A 19,506-nucleotide genomic window follows, 5' to 3' on the forward strand; every position below is an offset into this window, starting at 1 on the left:
GTCTGGGTGGGCCCAGTGGTTGTGACACAGAGGTGGGTGGTAGTTGTCACACACAAGTGGGCAATGTGTGTCCCTTGTCCCTAAAGTGGTTCAAAATAGGGTGGTTCCATGTTCCCATAAACACAGGTCAATGCAGGGCAGAGAGCAGGTGGGAGGGATACTGCATAGCTACAAGCTGTCCCCTGCCACCCACCTGGGGCAGCAGGTCTTTCCGGAGATGGGTGGTGCCACCGGGGGGAGGTGGCTGCGCTTCAGGGCCGGGTGGGGCAGGGCCCTGTGCCACTCTCATGTGGGACTAGCTGGGCTCCCAGTCACGTGGGAAGACGTGTACGTCTGGCAAACACAGCCCCTTCTCTGCATCTGGAGAAGTCCACGGGTGGGGAGGGAACATGAGCTCTGGGCAGCTCGGGACTGTCCTGATCCTAGAGGTGGTTGTTTCTGGAACAAAGATTCAAGGTTTATCATCCTGAGACAGGTGAGACCTGCCACCCCGAGTCCTTCCCAGGGTCTCCTTTCTGGGTGATTCTGAGGAAAGGCGGAGTCTGTCACTTGTGGTGATCAGCACTGGCTGAAGAGCCGGATGTGCTTCGTCTCATCCAGTCCTTACAACAGCCTTATGAGGTAAGGACCATCGTCATCCCATTTTGCAGATGAGAAAACTGAGGGTTGGAAAAATTACATGGCTTGCTCAAAGTGTCATAGTTACTAAGTGGCAGGGGCCTGTCTGATACAGCCCAAGATGTGTTGGAACATGCATGCACAGTTAGTGGCATAGGCCTTTGGGAAGTAGTTAAATGATTTGGCAGCATTCACTAAAGCTAGACATAGAACTCCCAGGAGCTAGCAACTTTACTCCTGGGTATATGCCCGACACAGATGTGTCAGTTCTCTCAGGTAAAAGAATGTTCACAGCAGCACTATTTGTAATAGCCCCAAACTAGAAACTTCCCAACTATCCATCAACAAGAGAACTGTGGTATATTTATGGAATGCAATATTATGCGGCAATGAAAATGGATGAATTACAGCTACATATCACAACACAAATGAATCTCAGACATAATGTTAAGTGAAAGGAGTTAGACCCACAAAATTAGACACCGTGTGATTCCATTTATATGAAGTAGAAGATCGGGCAAAACTAATCTTTAGTGATAGAGGTTACATGGCAGGAAGGGCAGGGCATTGAGCTTTCTGTGGGCTGGAATGCGTGTTCATGTGGGTGCTGGTTACATGGGTATATTCATATGTAACATGTCATCGAGCAGAACACTTACGATGTGTGCTCTCCACTGTATTTCAATCATCCTCAATAAAAAAGGAAACATCTGTACTCCTGACCACTCTCTCCCATTGTCCCAGTTGGGCTGGGACTCACACACATCATAGGAAAATGAATCCCGGGCCCAAGGTGAGTTGCTGACTCTCTAAAGATCCTCTACCGCTCCCCAGCTCCTCCCAGCACATACCCAGTGTGCCAATGGGGAGACCCGAGGTGGTAACCAGGGACCACAGGGCTAACATGCGGCTGCAGGAGAGGAGGGGTGCTTGGGGAAGGAATTCGAAGAGCTGAGTGTCTGGAACTTTCCAGAAAACCCACCTCAGGGGTGCAGAACCAGCCTGATGCAACTTTCAATTGTGTTCCCCTCTGTCACTTGACTGTATTTAGTAGCGAACCCTTCTTCTGTTCCTGGATGAAGACTTGAGCCACATATGGCTTTCTGGTCACTTTTTGATCATGGAAAGTCCTCCGGATACTTTAGTTAGGAAAAGTCCCGCCTCAGTAATTAACATGCTTAACTCCAAGCAGTGGTCACAGCTCAGGGCCTGACTCGACTTGGGTGGTCCATCACGGCCTCTTTCTGCAGGATACCTCCAGGGGGACACCGGGATCTTCACCTCTCCACCCTCTCCCTGACTTTCCTCTTGGCCTGCTCATCAGCCCCATAGGCGGGACATGGTGTCCACACACTCAAAGAAAACCCCGACCAGGCTCCCAGGAAACCCCTTTTGAGGAACAGGTGAGGGGCCAGGCACCTTCCAGCTGGCGTGGGGAGGAGGCAGAAGCCAGGTTATATGGCACAGCTTTCTGCAGAAGTGTCCTCCCACCTTGTCTGGGCCCTTTCTCACCTGCCCTCTCTCAGCCCCCACTGGCGGTAGGTCCTTGGCTCTCTGAGAGGCTGTGCGGCCATTTCCTTTGTCAATATGCTCACAGCCCCCCTCTGAAATCTTTCCTGTTGGTGACTCTGTGCTGCTCCCCAAAACTGTACAGGAGAAACAAGGAAAGACAGAGAACTGTCACAGATCAGAGGAGACAGGACAATTAAACTCAGTGTGTGGAATTCTGGATAGGATCCAGAGATAGACATTTAAGGATAAACTGGTGAAATCACATAAAGATGGCAGTCTTTACTATTTCGTTAATAACAGTTTCGCTAGTTAACAGTTAACTTATTATTTTACCAGCGGCGCTACACCAATGTTGACACCTTAGTTCTGACAATTGTACCATGGTTCTGTGAAATGTCAGTGTTAGGGGACGTTGCATGGATCTGGGTGAGAACTCTCCGTGGTATCTTTTCTGTAAATCTAAAATCATTCCAAAATGGAACTTTTGTTTAAAAGCAGAGGCGGTTACCATCGTGTTTATGTGCCGTGCCACACCAGGCCCGCCTATGGTTTGGAAGTCAGAACAGTGGCTGCCCTCGGGGAGGGCTGAGGCTGGGAGGGCTGGGCATACTCTGTGAGAGTCTGTGGGAGTCCTCTGAGCTGTACACTTACAATGTATTAAATCATAGCTTAATGAACTTTCACCATTTTAATTAACGAAAAACCTGCTTGGAAAGAGTCTGTTTTGACTGTGGGCCTCAAGACTTTTGCAGCTATAAGTCCTGGCCTGGGGCTGCCCACAGCAGCTCTGAAAACATGGGCCTCGACAGGGAGAGCATTAGCCCAGAGCCAAGGGCCGTGGGGACATCAGGAACTGTGGAACGGGCTTGGGAGGGGGGTGCCGTTTTAAATAGGAGGCCAAGGAAGAATCACCGAGAAGGGAACATTTGAGCAAAGGGCAAGAAAGGGAACTGAGACAGGTGTTGGACGAAGGGCATTCTGGGTAGAGGGACAGGCCAACATCAAGGCCCGGGCAGGAGAGTGGCTGGCCTGGTTCGGAAGCAGCAAAGAAGACGGTCTGGGTGGAAAAGAGAGAGTGAGGGGAAGTGAGTGGAGCAGTCAAGCTTATGGAGGGTCTGTGTGCTTTGCGAGCACCAGGCTTTGCCCCACGCAAGGTGAGCAACGTGGGGTGGGTTTCAACACCAGAGGGGCAAGATCTGACAATCTTTACAAGATGCTGCCCTACCAAGTGCTGAGCTGAGAGCAGCTGTGGCAGGAGGGGTGAAGGGCAAGTGGGGAGCTGGGAAGACCAGTGAGAATCCAACTGACATGATGCAGGGGTGAGATGAGAGTGGCTTGAAGCAAGCACAGAGCAGGTGGCGAGAAGAGGTCAGGTGATTCTGGGCATATTTTGAGAGCAAAGCCAATAGGGTTTCTTCCTAGATTGGTTGAAGGGATGGAGAAACAGAGAAAGAGAAGTCAAGGATGACTGCAAGGGTTTGGGGCCTGAGCAACCAGAAGTTCAGAACTACTGGTTACTGAGATGGGGCAGCCAGCTGGGGCAGGCCAAGGAGGTAGGGCTGAGGTACGTCTGAGAGGCCTGTTAGGAAGCGAAGAAGAGGCACAGAGGAGGCCAACAGGTACCCAAGTCTGGGTCTAGAGGGGAGGCTGGCTGCAGATGTGGATTTGGGTGCTGTCATTATTATTACATGCATTGAATACAAACCAAGTGTATTAGTCAGAGTTCTCTAGAGAAATAGAACCAATATTTGGGAGTGAAGGGTGGGGGAGAGGGAGATAGAGACAGTGAGAGATTTGTTTTAAGGAATTGATTCATGCAATTGTGAGGCTGGAAGTCCCAAATCTGCAGGGTAGCCAGCAGGCTGGAGACCCAAGGCAGAGCTGGTATTGCAGCTTGAGTCCAAAGGCTGTCAGGGTACCTGTGTCTTTTTCTCTCAAAGCCTTCCACTGATTGGATGAGGCCCATCCATATTGTGGAGGGTCATCTGCTTTACTCAAAGTCTGCTGATTTAATTGTTAGTCTCATCTAAAAATACCTTCACACAGCAACACCGGGACTAGTGTTTAACCAAATACCTGAGTACCGTGGTCCAGCCAAGTTGACGTGTAAAATGACCCACCAAAGTGGGCAGATTGGCAGGACAGAGGTGTCAGAGAGGCAGGTGATGCGTCCCAGGAACAGGCCCACTTTTCTTTTGGTTCTTTCCTGGGCTTATCAGGATCTCAATACAGGTATTAGACACTTCGAAATCCGACCAGGGCCTCTCATACAACAAGGCCCAAACACTGGATCAAGTGGAGCCCTTTGAAATACAACACTGTAAGACTGTACAGAAAAATCAAACTGAATTACCTTCTCTGCCTGAAACCCTCCTCCAACTTGATGGCCCACTGTGCGCTCTTGCAACCAGGAGTTGAATTTATGTATTTTTGTCCTGACTATTTCTACTTAGACCTGTTCTTTTTTTATCCAGCTCTATGCAGAATGATATCTTGTCCTCTCAAATGGACAGGGGAAGCTGTGAGGGTAAGGCCCATGTTTTCTTCGTGAAGAGCAGTGACGGGGAGCTCACTCCTTAGCTGGGGCAACCTTTGAATGGTGCTGACTGAAGGAGCTCTCCTCCCAGTTGTGCTGAAGACTTCTTGCCCCATGGAGTCTGCAGGATGACCCCCAGGGTGGCCCTGGGGTATGTGAAGGCTGTCACTGCACCTTCTGTTCTCCATTGGATAACAGTCTGGTTTTTCACGAGTACAGGCTCCAGGCTGTTGGGTGCCCTTCTCTGCTTACACACATTATGGAAAGCCCCTTTCCACCCTCTGTGCGGTCTCGCAACAACTGTCTTTAATAACACGGTGAGCCCATTAGGAGATCTAAGTCCCACACTGGCCAGAGTTCTAAAAGTTCTCATTCAACAGTATTTATTGACTTCCTCCTCCATGTCAGGCTCTGTGCTTGGGGCTGTGAATAAAATGTCCCCAAAGCAAACACAATCCTGTCAGTGTCCCTGGCAAATCCCTCTCAGGCCTTACTGCTTTATTGTGGCCCAGATAGCTTCCAACTGCTGGGGGTACATAGTTCTAGTTGTGGGGGCTGCTATGCCTGCTGCAGGGCACAGCAGACGTGCCAGGGAATAAATATCACTAGAAGAATCCCTCGGCCAATACAACTGTTGGGAATTGGTATGTTAATGACCCAGGCCCCTTGAAAATCTTTCACACCATTTTCCAGAATTTTCCCCATGGGTCCAAGCTGCAATTGTCCACAGTGGTAGCCGGCATAATAACATACCCTTTCTTGGCTGCCTCCCTTTCCTATTACCTGCAATTCCCAAACAAACAACCAGCGTGTAATCTTCAGGGTCTGCTTATGGAGGAGCCCAAACTATGATAAGCTCAAGCCCTTGCAGGACTTCCACCCAGTGGGAAGGCAGAGAGTCAGCAAGTAATCACAAATCAATATATAACTTAAAATTACAGGAAGAGGTGTAAAGGAAAGAACAGGATGGATAGATAGATCAATAGATAGATAGATAGATAGATAGATAGATAGATAGATAGATAGATAGATACAAAAAAATGTACACACATTTTAAGAAAAGAAAAAACTGTATTAAATTTGTAATATGATGAATGATGCTAGCATTCATTTGACTAACACCATCTTTTGAGTGAACATCGTACTACACATTGTTACCATAATTCAAGTTCAAAAAGTAATACATAGATAACTTCTCTTAAAATGTATACATTTTTTGGCACCCTCGGTACATCAGGTAGAGAGATATGAGTGTATGGCTTGAATGCGATAGAACGCAAAGTCAGGAAAAGCCTCTCAGAGGAACTGACATTTATTTATTTGTTTGTTTGTTTGGAACTGACTTTTAAACAGGGACCTGGAGAGTGAGGTAAAGGAAACGTTCTAGACAGAGGGGAGAGCACGTAAAATGGTCCTGGGGCATGAAGGAGCTTGTCATATTCGAGTTACATGAGAAAGCCCAACACCTCCCTACAGTACAGTGAGCGAGGGGGATGGTATGGCAGGAAGTCGGAGGGCTACGCAGCATCTAAGCCACGTATTGCCTGGCGGGCAGCACAAGAAGTGTTTCCTTTTCTCTGAAGATAATGGAGGGAGGGGCCTCCAGCAATGGTGGACTAGATTGTTTCTGCTGCTGAGAACACTAGAAAATTGGACAAAATCATAAAGAGAAATACATCTATTTGAAAATGTCATCGGGGCAGTGAGAATTTATGGGAATTATGGGGCCAAGATCTAGGAGAGAATGGGGGTCCAGAGAGGTGGAGCTGGTGGTGGACACCACTTTTCCCCTCGTGGTGATGACTGACTTGAAAGCAACATCTGAGAGGCCCGAAACTGAGTAGAGCTTTCATCAGACTCATGGAGCTTGGAGTTTAGAACCTGCCAAGGAAGAAGGGTTTATTAAATATCTAAGGCTTTGGTTTGGGACCCTTAAGGGCTGATATTAAGAATAAAGATGAACAAGAAATAAAACAGCCCTCACAGGGACTGACTCTGAGATTCAAGCCATTTCAATTCCTCACTGGATTAAGGTGATTTGGGACGGAAGGAAGATGACATCAAATTATCTCTACACATTTTCATACTCAGTGTCCAGGTTTACAAGAAAATAAGACTCAGCCAAATATCAGATGAAAAACACACAGACAAACAATAAAAACAGACTCAACGGAATACGGATAATGGAATTATCTAACATGAAATTTAAAATAACTGTGAGTAAATATTCAATGAATTAAAAGACAAGATGGAGAATTTTGATAATGAATGGGACTATAGAAAAGGGAATCATAAAACTAAACATATTCTTACTATATGATCCAGCAATCGTGTTCCTTGGTATTCACCCAAATGTGGCAAAAACTTATGTCCACACAAAACCTGCACGTGGATGTGCATAGCAGCCTTATTCATAATCACCAAAAACTTGGAAGTAACTAAGATGTCCCTAGGTAGGTGATGGATAAATGAATGAACATCCAGACAATGGAATGTTATTCAGTGCTAAGAAGAGTTATCAAGCAATGGAAAGACATGGAGGAACCTTAAATTCATATTACTATGTGAAAGAGACAATCTGAAAAGCCTACATACTGTATGATTCCAACTATACGACATTCTCTGGAAAAGGCAAAGTCATCAAAACAGTAAAAATGCCAGTGGTTGCCAGGAGTTAGGGTTCAGGGAGGGATGAACAAGCAAAGCCAGAGGATTTTTAGGGCAGTGAAACTATTCTGTACGATACCATCATGGGGGATACATGTCATTAGACATTTATCAAATCCCAGAGAATATGCAACACCAGGAGTGAGCCATAGTGGAAACAATGGATTTTAGGTGATGATAATGTGTCAATGTAGGTCCATCAATTGTAACAAATGTATTACTTTGATGTGGGATTTTTTTTTTTTTTTTTTAAGATTTTATTGGGGAGGGGGAACAGTGTGTACTTCCAGGACTTTTCCAAGTCAAGTTGTTGTCCTTTCAGTCTTAGTTGTGGAGGGCGCAGCTCAGCTCCAGGTCCAGTTGCCGTTGCTAGTTGCAAGGGGCACAGCCCACCATCCCTTGCAGGACTCGAGTTGTTGAACCGGCAACCTTGTGGTTGAGAGCCCACTGGCCCATGTGGGAATCAAACCGGCAGCCTTCGGAGTTAGGAGCACAGAGCTCCAACAGCCTGAGCCACCGGGCCGGCCCCTGATGTGGGATGTTGATAGGGGGATAGGCTATGTGTGTGTCGGGGGGACAGGGGATATGTGGGAAATCTCTCTACTTTCTGCTCAGTTTTGCTTTGAACCTAACCCTGTTCTAAAAAATAAAATCTATTATTGAAAAAAGAAGATTGGAAGAAAATAAACCATAAAGAAATAAAGAAGAAATGGGGGAGTCAAATGGAGATTGTGGACCTGCAAATTTCAGTAACTGAAATTAAGAACTCAAAATATAACTTTAATAGCTGATTAGATATGTGTGAAGAGAGATGTAAGGAATGAAAGGATAGGTCAGAGGAAGCTGTCCAGACTGAAGAGACAAAAGAGCACAAGAAATGTATGGATCATGGTGCAACAGGTCCAACATACGTATAAATGGAGTCCCAGAAGAAGAGGAGAAAGTATTAGGCAGTGGTAATAGTTTCAGAGATAATGACTAAGAATATTTTGAAATGAATAAAAGACATCAAGCACTGGACTTGAGAAGGACTATGAATCCTTAGCAGAATAAATATAAAGAAAAACACATCTAGGCACATAATATTACTGGAAATCAAAGAGAAAAATCTTAGAAGTAGGCAGAAAGAAAATAAGGTAAATGGGAAGCCATTAGAGAGTTTCCATGAGGGACTGTTGGGATATATGATTTATGTTTTGAAAAAATCATGTGCACCTGCTGGAGGAGGATGGGTGGTACAGGTGAGTGGCTCAGCAGAGAGATGATGGTGGGGACAAGGAGGGTAATAGCAACAACAAGTGGGGATGGGGAAGAAACAGTCATGTTGAGGATGGTCTATATTTTGGGTAAAGGGTAGGATGTGAGAGTGAGTAGAGGAAAGAATCAAGAGTTATCTCCAGGCTTCTGGTTTGAGGAATTTGGTAATGGTGGTGTCATTTACTGAAATGGGAAAGACTGGGAGAGGAAGTGGTTTTGAATGTTATGTTTAGGTGATTTCTTTTCACTGAGCCTCATTTTCCTCATCTCTAAAATGAACCCACCTCATAGCTTTATCGGCTATTATTATTATTATAGACATTCAAGTTGAAATGTCAAGTAAACAGTTCAGAGCAAGCAGCTGGAAGCAGGATCATACAATTTCTACTCTGCAGCCCCGGTGTCCCTGGCCACTTTGGATCCAGAGCCGAAACAACCAGGCCAGCCCTGCTGTGTGGCTTAGGGGCCCCAGAGCTGGTTTAGCCTCCTGTATCAGAGCCAACTTCTCACTTATCAGCAAAAAACGGGGAAATGAATTAGCCTTCAATAGTAGCAGGAGATTAAGCTCAAATCCTGCTACACGAAAGGTCTTAAGCACTTTTTTCTCCTTTACCCAGAACTTTTAAATTCTGCTTCTGCAATTTGAGACTTGCTAATCTGCCTTACTCCATCTGTGAATATTGTATTGGTTTGCTAAGCACTAAGAGATTAGCATTCACTCTCATTCTTCCTGGAGGGAATTTTTCTGTGACACAGGTTGCACCAGAAACTGTTTTTTGTTTTTTCCAAACAGAGCATTGATCTGATTCGATTAGATTCCGTTCGATTCGATTCAATTCAATTCAGATATTCCTGGAGGGTCTTCTCTGTGCCTGGCACTGAGGGAGCCCCAAATGAGAAGTCAATCATTCATTGGTTCAGTAAACATTTCTCCCTTGCCCCCCATGGCCACCACCATGGGCCTTTTTCCCATTTTGTTGATATGATGAATTCGCTCACTTCTAAGTGCACCAACTGCCTGCACTGCCCTTCACCCAGGCCTGTGCGAGCTGCCTGTCGACCCATCCAGGCTGCCCCAAACTGCCACTCCCAGACACTCCTGATCCTGTCACCCCATGTTACCCCAGCTCAGACTAGTGTCTGATCTTCTGTTATCAATTTACGGGTATGTTGTTGTCCTTCCTCTCCCCTAAACCTGGACGGTGAGCCCCAGGAGTGCAGGAACTTTGACTTATGCACTGCTGTATCCCCAGCACCCACCCCACCAACACACACAGTAAGGGCTCAATTAATGCTTGTGGACTGAATGAGAGAATAACTCTGCTTCTGGGCCCACACGTCCTCTCTGAGAGGGTTGGGGGTCACTGGGCAGGAGAATATCAGGGTCAGACAGGAGCTTGGGCTCAGATTTGGGACTTGATGAAAATTTGTAACAGCCCCAGCTGTTTCAGCACCCACTAGCAAGAACATGGTTCTGGGGTCAGACATTGTGGGAGAAAATCTCGGCTCTGTCACATACTAAACTACAGGCAAAATGCTCGGTCTCTCTAAGCCTTGACTCCCTTTGTTACAGGAAAAGAGGGCCCTTGGCTTCATGTAAGAAGAAATTTGAGTGTGAGCTGGTACATAGTTTACAGTGAAAGTAAGTTCATTTAGCAGAGAGTAGGTAAGGAAAGAAAGGAAAGGCTACCTCACAGACAGAGTGGCGGTCTCTAATCGCTAGTGGAAGAGAGACCCCCGTCCATCTGCTGGGCTAGGGTTTATATGTGTTTCTTGTTTCCAGGGAAGACTTCTTGGAGTGGGGAACTTCTGCAAGGCACAGAAGAATAGGGGCGGGTTTACCTTTAACTTTTGTAAGGTATAGCCTAGGGTTTCCAGGCGGGAATTCCCGCCCGTTCTCAGGACTTGTTTTCGCTTTCTCGTTCCCAAATCCCGAGATACAAACTGTTTTCTGTTCTCCACAATGAATCGTTTCCACAAAGTGACGGCCGATACTACCAACCACCTGGGTTCAAGGAGCTGATTTTCCCGATTTCCTGACCAACTTTTCTCGGGATTTGGGAATGGAAAAGTGAAAAAAATTCCTGTGAATAGGCGGGAATTCCCACCCGGAAACCCTAGAGATAAATAGGAAAAATGTCTAAGAGACACACTGTGAGTAGTACGTTTATTTCCCATTGTGGGTATTACTGGGTTTAGGAGCAGATTTTCCCAATTTCCTGACCAACTTTTCTTGGGATTCGGGAACGCAAAAGCAAAAAACATTCCTGAGAACAGGCGGGAATTCCCACCTGGAAACCCTACAGCCTGTGACCGTGTTACCTGAGAGCAGCCCTTCTCCACAGGGTGTCCAGGTTCTTGGCACCTCCAGCAAAGAACTGAATGAGACACAGAAATAGTGGTGAATGAGCAGCTTATTAGAAGCGAACGTACACTCCAAAGAGGTGGGATTGGGACTGAGCACAAAGAAGTGGCTCAAGGGCCCCGACTAATGGGGACTTGGTTTTCTTTTCTTTTCTCAAGAATGGGTTACTCTTCTCCAGGTATGGGGCCACTTGATTGGCTCCTGTGATTGACAAGAGGCTATTACCTCATCTTTTTAGACTGTGCATGTTCCTTCCCAGAATTCAGTCTGTTATAATGATATTAATGAACTTCCAGGCATATGCATGATATTATAATGATGGTATAATGAGGCTAAGGTGAAATGAGGGTAGTTGTAAACTTCACTGCGCATGTGTGACTGACCAGTCTAATCTAGTTAGGTAGTGTCTTCACAGTGGTTAATGGTTAAACCCTAACCCTAACCCTAACCCTAATATGGCAGATAAGAGAAAAATGTGGGTGTAGAGGGGAGTTTTGGGGAGGTCTCTGGGTGTTCGCTCTCCATAGGCCATGTTGAACATGCAGGAATGTCTGGAGACCCCATTACTATCTCCAACTCCTGCCTCATGTCCCCTGAGAGGCATTAACCCCCTAAATCTCTATGCAAAATTGAGGGACAGGAGATCTCTTCTGTATCTGCTTCCTGCTGAATGTGGCCATTGTCCCTGCCTATTGGGGATCCCTGGGACTCTCACCCTATCTGATCTTAGATGAGAGGAAGGGGTCTTGGCATCTTTGGCCTCCTTGGTTGGGGTGCACTAGGAGCCTTGCTGGGTCATCACTTGTATCCCGATGGCCCCTAAATGAGGAGAGATCAAGTTTGGTCAATAGATTAAAAGCGCTGGCCCGAGGAGCAGGACTCAGAGCTCCTGACGCAGGGTGGAGTCCATTTTAGCTGCACGGGACTTTAACTAGTTACTCGGGTGGTGTCCTTTACCCAGGAGTTGGGTCCAGAAAGGCCTGGAGAGAATGCGGGGCTACAGTGATTACAATCAACAAGCTTAAATCACAGCCTTCTGGGTAGTTATTTGAAGCAGGGGGTGAGAGACATTCTACGATTCAGGCTGGGAGCAATCTTTAAGATTAAGAAACTGATTTAATTTAAGATTAAGAAAGTGATTAAAACTAGAGATTAGGGAACTAAGAAACTAGGGGAAAGGAGACTTAAAATTTCTATAGTGGGGGGCTCTCCTGTATCAGCTAGTTTGTAATAGTTTTCGTTATGGGAATGGCCATAATGGAATCTCTTTGCTCAACAGGCTTCGGCTAATCTGTTCTGTGTGATTGATTAACGTCTGCCCAAGTTGGTGTCTGGCAGCTCGCAGGCAGCAGGCTTGGAATCCCCTCCTAGTTCCTTCTGTGAAACTAGTGCTCATGCTCCTTCCTGTACTATCTGATCTGTAATGAGGGGGTCGTGACAGCATCTACCTTATTCTGAGGTTGAAGTGCTTTAAAAGAGTCAACTAACTGTGGTCACTTATTAACCACCTAATGCTCACTCAACACACACACGTGCACTGTGGGGACAGAGCCCCAGAGAGCAGTTTCCAGGCTCTCGGCCTCACGTGGAAAGGTGCTGGCTCCGGTAGTAGATGGCCATCAGCTGTGGCTAGTTGGCCGTCAGCTGTAACCATTGAGTCATTGGCCACTAATATAACTGCTGCGGCTGCCGAGGAGAGTCGAGGAGAGTCGGTTGGTTGGCAGCAAAGCAGACAGCAGGTCGCACGTTGTGTGAACCCAGCCTCCAGCGAGACTATAGTGGTATGACTCCCTTACCTATGGCTCCGTGGGTGTGCCTTTTTGGCCTCACCATATCCTGCGTTCTTGTGTGGGGAGCAGGAGCAGAGATCCTGCAGGCCACCCCGCACGACATACACACACACAGTCATGCGGGAGACCCTGCTCGCTGCGCCATTTGTCGTGCGGGGAGGCCTGCAGGGTCTCTGGTCCCGCTCCCCACATAACGCAGGATATGGTGAGGCCAAAAAGGAACACCCACGGAGCCATAGGTAGGGGAGTCATACCACTATATTCTCTCTGGCGGCACTATACTCTCACTGGAGGCTGGATCCACACTGTCCACAAACCGCCATCCACACTTGCCAGCCCAGCCGCCATCTTCTTGCTAGCCCCCATTTTTTCTCTTTGACTCTCCTCCTAGCGTAGCCACAGCAGTTATATTAGTGGCCAATGGCTCACTGGTTACAGCTGACGGCCAACTAGCCACAGCTGATGGCCATGCAATCACAGTTGATGGCCATTTACTACCTGAGCCAGCACCTGTCTATGTGAGGCCGAGAGCCTGGAAACTACTTTCTGGGGCTCTCCCCCCCCCCCCCCCACACACACACCATGACCTTCACTGTGAGGCCCCAGCCCCTTTTCCAGCTTGGGCTCCTACTGCTTGCAGATACGAATGCCAGAGGCCTCAGCACAGAAACCAGTCCCTAACCCCCTTCTTTCTTTCATTCATGCGGCAATCTGTGAGGTGCCTTTCACGTGCCAGGCACAGCTCCAGGGGCCAAGGACATGGTGACATGAAGATGAAGCCCTTGGCCTCCTAGAGCTTATGTTCGAGTGAGGAAGCAGCTGACCTAGCAGTAAGCACACAGAGAAGCTCGCCCATTCTAAGCACAAGTGCTCAGAGGAAAGAAACCAGATCAAAGTGGTAGGGAGCGGTTAGGGGGGCACCTGGCCGCGGTGGATGGGAAGCCCTCTCTGAGAAGGTGCTGCTAGAGCTGAGACTCAGTCATGCAAAGAGCCTGCGGCTGAGTGTTTCTGGCCAGGGCAACAGCAGGGGGAGAGGCCCTGAGGTGGGACCATGTCTGGCACAGAGTAAACAGGAGAGAGGTGGGAAAGGAGAGCCGGGAGGCAGTGGAGCCAGGCCACGCGGGGCCTTGTCCAGATTTTGTTGCTGGCTTGGTACTTCTTTCTGCACAGGAGGTCTGTGAGTCAGTGGGTGGTGGGTGTGAATGCTCGCTGAGTCACTGATCGCTTCACTGCGGGGCTGGCCCCATCTTCTCATGAAGGACCTGGTTCATTGATTCTCCTTCCTCAATTGGTCACCTCAACCCAGTAGAATCCAAAGGAACCAAAAGCTTAAGGGTTTTGCTTATTTTTAATTTTCGACTTTCTCATCCATTCATTTATTCATTCAACAAGTGTTTTAAAATGTATATTGTCCACTCAATACTTCACTGGGCTCTGAGGAGAAGTCAGACATTTTGATGCCCTCGAGCCTCCCAGAGCCTAGAGGTTTCAATGCCTCAGCTTTCCCATCTGTAAAACGGGCAGGCTGGACCTGAAGTCTGTAAGATACTGCTCTTCTAGAGTCTTTTGGCAATGGAGAAGTCTGTGAATATGTCTGCTCAACATTACATGTACAAAAGAGGGCTTGGAGGTGAAAGAGAGAGAGGGAGAGAAAGAGACAGAGAAAGGAGAGAGAGAGAAGGAGAGAGAGAGAAGGAGAGAGAGAGAAGGAGAGAGAGAGAGATTCTTTTTAACCCAAATTTAAGATATAACTAGTTGTTAAGTCTTATAGCTCTATTCCCTACCCACCCTGGCTACAACCAATCCAAAAACTGTAATATATTAAGAGATCACTAACCCATCTGTCCTTCCTGAGAAGCAGTAAGAGAGAAATACTTTCAACGGCTTTCTCTGTCTCCTGATGCAGAAATTTGGGCCAGTGCGCTGGGAGTTATTTGCAAGGTTGCCCTTTTGATTAGTAATTTCTGTGCTCATAGCCAGAGGGGTGGGGCAGAAAAACCAGAACCTGACTTCTTCTTTCAGTAGGAGCCATTTTTCATTCTCTCTGGGAACTATCTGCGCACGTGGGAGGAGTGTGGAGAGGCAATGCTGTACAGAGGGAAGGGTTTGGGCACTGGAGGCACATCACTTACCAACTCTATGACCTTAAGCAAGTCAGTGTACCTCTCTGACCCTCAGTCTCCTCTTCAGCAAAATAGCAATAATACATGAATTCCTGGAAGGATTACATAAGATCTGTACAGTGCCTGGCACATGGTAAGCCAGCAAATAGGTGGCAAATATTATTATTAATAGAAAAGTAGGAACATTATAAATTGGGAATAATTACGTTCCCTCCATGATATCCACCTGAGGCCAGCTAATGTAACGCCTCTACTGGTGTAGGGTGGGCTTTAGGTTAGGGACACCAGACATCTCTAGAGAAGATTCTCAGAGCAGTACAACCCCTCATGTCTCTTGTTGTCACACACATTCCTTCCTGGTGAGTGACTGTAAGCCTTCAAGAAGCACCTCCTTTTCCCAGTGGCCAATAAACATCTGTTCACAGCTTCGCTAGCATTAGTGACATGTAAATTAAAGCAACACGATACCATTCCTCATCTATGAGATTGCCCCAAACCTGATACTAACTGAAAGAGTCTAATGCTGTCCTAAAAATATGGGGGAATGGGGATAATCACACGTTGTTAGTAGGAGTGAATATTGGTCTGGCCAGTTTAGCAATAGCTACTGAAACTGGGGAAGTGCAGTCCCCACAATTCAGAGTCCCATGTGAGGACATCCAGCCAAGAGAGACTCTCAAATGTTTGCACAAAGAGGCACAGCTCTGCCCAGAGCAGCATCACTCATGACAGCAAGGAATCAGAAACAATGTTTCTCAGCCGAGGAGGGAAGGAAGAGGGGCTGTGGAATACCACACAGCAGGTCAAAGGAGTGGACCAGCTATAAAGGAATTAATCTGCGTTGATCTCAACAATGCTTGGTGAAAACAGGAAGACGCATAATGATAACATACAATACACTATTTATACACAGAGTTTAAAATAACTCATGCAAATTAGTGCTAATTACTGTGTTGTTCATAGATAAACACATACTTATAAAGGTATAAAAATAAGCCTGGAAGACAGAGCTATTTCATGATGGTGGTTCCTTACAGTAAGGAGAGGAAAGGGCGGGGGTTTTCAGAGATTTCACTGTCATGTTTTCTTTCTTAAAAGAACAATTTGAAGGTGAATATGCCAACCTTTTAACTCAGTGATGAAAATAAGAGTTTTGTTATATTATTTGTGGTTATTTTCTGTATATTTTTACAAAAAAAGGAAATAAAAAAGTTCTCCTTTACAGAAAACACTGGCTAAGAAATGTAGAAGGAAAGATACATTTAGAAAGTCACCATCTTGCAAGTGTTATGCTTATTTCAGCTGAGAACCCTCAGTGAATGTGACAGCTATCTACCCAAAGGTGATTGGGGACCAGGATACGCAAGGTGCCACGTAGCACCTGCAGGTGACACTAACTGCAGAGGGGCAGGGTGCCTTTTCATGGGGACATGGGTGTGACCACCGTCACAGGTGATCCGATTTGGCATCACTGTGTTGGGATGAGCTGACATCAGATACCACTTGATGAGGTTCAATAGGAAGTCCACCCCAGCACCTCGGTGGTCCCCCCAAAGTGTGTAACGTGAGTCTGTGTGTAGACCCAGCATTTGGTTCTAGGAATCATGAGGCCAGAGGAACAAGTCATAAACCACACAAGGAGGAAATGGTCAGAGATGCATATGTGGGATATTCTATAAGCCAGAGGCTGAGTCCATGTCAAACAAAAGAAAGGAAAAGAAGAGAAAAGAAAAACAGAGCAGGGAGGGGACTATTCTAAAGGAAAAATGACTACAGAGACATAATAATATCAAATGTAATATGTAACCTGTGGCTGGATTCTGATTCAAAAGCTGCAGCCATGAAAAACTTCTTAGGACAACTGGGGAAATTGAAATATGGACTAGACATTAGGTGATGTTTCTGAATTGTTATTGATTTTCGTAGATGGGAGTTGGAAGTCCATGTGAGAGAATATGCATCTTAGAAGACGTCCGCTGCCGCCTTTCGGAGTGAAGAGTCCTGATGTCTGTGAGCACCTGCAGGTATCTCAGCAGAAAGGTGGATCGGGAGCTGTTGACGCCCTTGTGGATAGTTGTTGAGTCTTGGTGGAGGGGCCGTGGGTATTCATTTTACTTTACTTATAACCTTTCTATGTGTTTTGAAATTTTCGCAATAATAAGTTTTGAGGAAAAAAATTTAAATGGAAAAAGAAACTAGGTCTTCCTACAAAAGGTTGGGAGCTCTTACTGTAAAGAAACTACTCTTTGCATCTTTCAAGTGGGTTTTGCTAAAGTAATGCTATCTAGCATTTATGAGAAATGAGTACAAGCTGAGGGAACGGGTGTGTGAGCAATGTAGGAAATTCAGCAGATCTGAGTGGTATATGTAAATTACAATCATGAAAATCAGGGCTTTCACTGCAGTTCTAAGAAATGTCCTTTTTGAACGTGATTGGTTTTGTTTTACATCTTAGAGTCTGTGGGGACAAAGCCCCAGAGAGCAGTTTCCAGGCTCTCGGCCTCACGTGGAAAGGTGCTGGCTAGGGTAGTAGATGGCCATCAGCTGTGGCTAGTTGGCCATCAGGTGTAACCATTGAGCCATTGGCCACTAATATAACTGCCGCGGCTACGGAGGAGAGTCGAGGAGAGTCGGTTGGTTGGCAGCAAAGCAGACAGCAGGTCACACGTGGTGTGAACCCAGCCTCCAGTGAGACCATAGTGGTATGACTCCCCTACCTATGGCTCCGTGGGTGTCTAGCCATATCCTGCGTTCTTATTTGGGGAGCGGGAGCAGAGACCCCGCAGGCCGCCCCGCACAACAGGCTCTCAGAGAAGGTTCAATGGCATGACCTCAAGTGGGCCACAGTAGGGTGGCAGACAGCCCGTGAAGGAATCAAGCACTCCCTGCCTCAGAGAGACCACAACACCTAGCGTGGGCAGGAGCCTTGGGGCCAAAATGTCACAGACGCTCTTGTGTAGACTGGAATAGTCTCATTGGAAAATATGGATCAAGATAACACTGTTCCTTTTGACCAAGTAATTCCACTTAAGGAACGTAAGCCATCTGACGAGACATGAAGACAGAATATATGTGAAACGATGTGTGTGGAGTGTTTAGAACAGTACCTGGAACACTCGTAAGTGCCTGCTGTTATTATTCCTAATGAGCATTTAAAGAGCTCATTTACAAAGAGAAGGACTAGGGAGCATTTGATATCTTGCTCCCCAGCATGTGCTGTCAATTTGATTCAAATAAACTCTTATAAAAATAAAAAAAAAAGAGAGAGAAGGACTCATTGATAGGCTTTTTAAGTGAAAAAAGCAGCATGGCAACAGTGTGTTTAATCTATATAAGCCAGCAAGTGTGTAAAAAGAAAAACGAAAAACGGGGGAGGGGGATGAAGCAGTATCTATCATTCAATGACACACACATGCTGGGCTTTGCTGGAGGGCTGTGTGGACAGGATCAGCTGTCTTTGAGTATGGAGACAGCGGTCTAGGGTATCCAGATGGGAGAGAAAAGTACTTTGCTCTATTCCCTTTCACACTGCTGGAATTTGTCTTTAGCATGTGCTCATTGTAACTGTTTAAGCATACATATGTGAATGAACCAGTTCAAAAACCTTGAGGTATACAAGGTATCTCTATTCTGGGTTCCAAAGTAATTCTGTCACTTTGATTGTGGAACTTAAAATGAAAATCCTGTGTTCCCCTGGAGACAGCTCAGAAAGTGCTGTTTCAATGAGGTTCAGAAACTCCATCGCCTGTTCTGCTTGCAGCCGGGCAGCGCGGGAACAGGGTCACAGTGCTTTCACCTGTGCTGTCTTGTTTGATCTTCCTGTCCATCCATTTGGGGAGAAAATGAGGCCCACGAGACTACACAGCTTTCCCCCGAAGTGCTCCACAGTTTTGTTCTGCCTGGTTTAATAAAACCTAATGTCAATCAAAAGAAGCCAGAAGAAAGTAGATGATCCCATTTGTGTGTTCCCATTTATACAACGTTCAGAAACAGGCAAAAGGAATCTATGGCGACAGAAGTCAGAATAGTGGCTAATCTGGGGAGGGATGTCCCACCTGGAGGAAAGGATGAGGGGCTGCACATGTTCTAAGCCTAGATCTGGATAGTGTGGCCTGGGTATGCACATATATAAACATTCAGTGACCGGCTCACTTAAAATACGTGCATTTCACCGCAGGTAAATGACACCTTTAATTAAAGAAAACAGAAAGCAAGTAAAATCTATTATCTGTAAATGGTGTTTGAGTAAAAGCATTAACAAGCAATGGTCAGCAATGAGATGTTAGGGAATCCTACCATTCAATTCTCAGCCACCCCAAAAGTCAGGTTGCAGTTTGTTTTCCATTTCACACCCAACCTACGCTGGCTTCAGACTCCAAAGGGCTACCTCATTGGCCAAGATAATGCATGTGGCTTCACAGAGCAGCATTCAGCCTAGTGGGTCCGTTTAAGGACAGCACAGTCTGCTCAAAAGATGGAGATGAGCTTTCTAACGGTCAGAGCTAAACCTCCGGAAGCCAGCTGCTTTGTATGGTGGTCCTAAAAGGGGTATGCAAACAGAAGGCAAGGAGGGATTCAACAGTGACTCTGGGCTTGCCCTGTTTCAACAGGCAACAGAATCTATGATTGCCTGCCTCT

General features: G+C 46.5%; 1 protein-coding gene across 4 annotated transcripts in view; it reads left to right on the plus strand.

Annotated features, from left to right (window-relative positions):
* The first annotated feature begins 343 nt into the window (after positions 1-343).
* Positions 344-19,506, plus strand: part of TNFRSF13B (TNF receptor superfamily member 13B) — a 72,382-nt gene continuing 53,219 nt past the window's right edge. The window contains exons 1-2 of one of the 4 annotated variants that reach the window (XM_074319812.2): positions 344-621; positions 16,795-16,892. The gene's annotated coding sequence lies outside the window, so the exon portion shown is untranslated. Of the gene's footprint in view, positions 622-3,265; positions 3,285-16,794; positions 16,893-19,506 lie in introns of those variants that run through there. The other 3 variants (XM_074319806.2, XM_074319809.2, XM_074319807.2) reach the window with 3 other exon arrangements.

This window comes from Rhinolophus sinicus, chromosome 12, assembly GCF_057876585.1.
Source record: "Rhinolophus sinicus isolate RSI-liver-muscle chromosome 12, RSI-T2T, whole genome shotgun sequence".
Classification (NCBI taxonomy): Eukaryota; Metazoa; Chordata; class Mammalia; order Chiroptera; family Rhinolophidae; genus Rhinolophus; species Rhinolophus sinicus.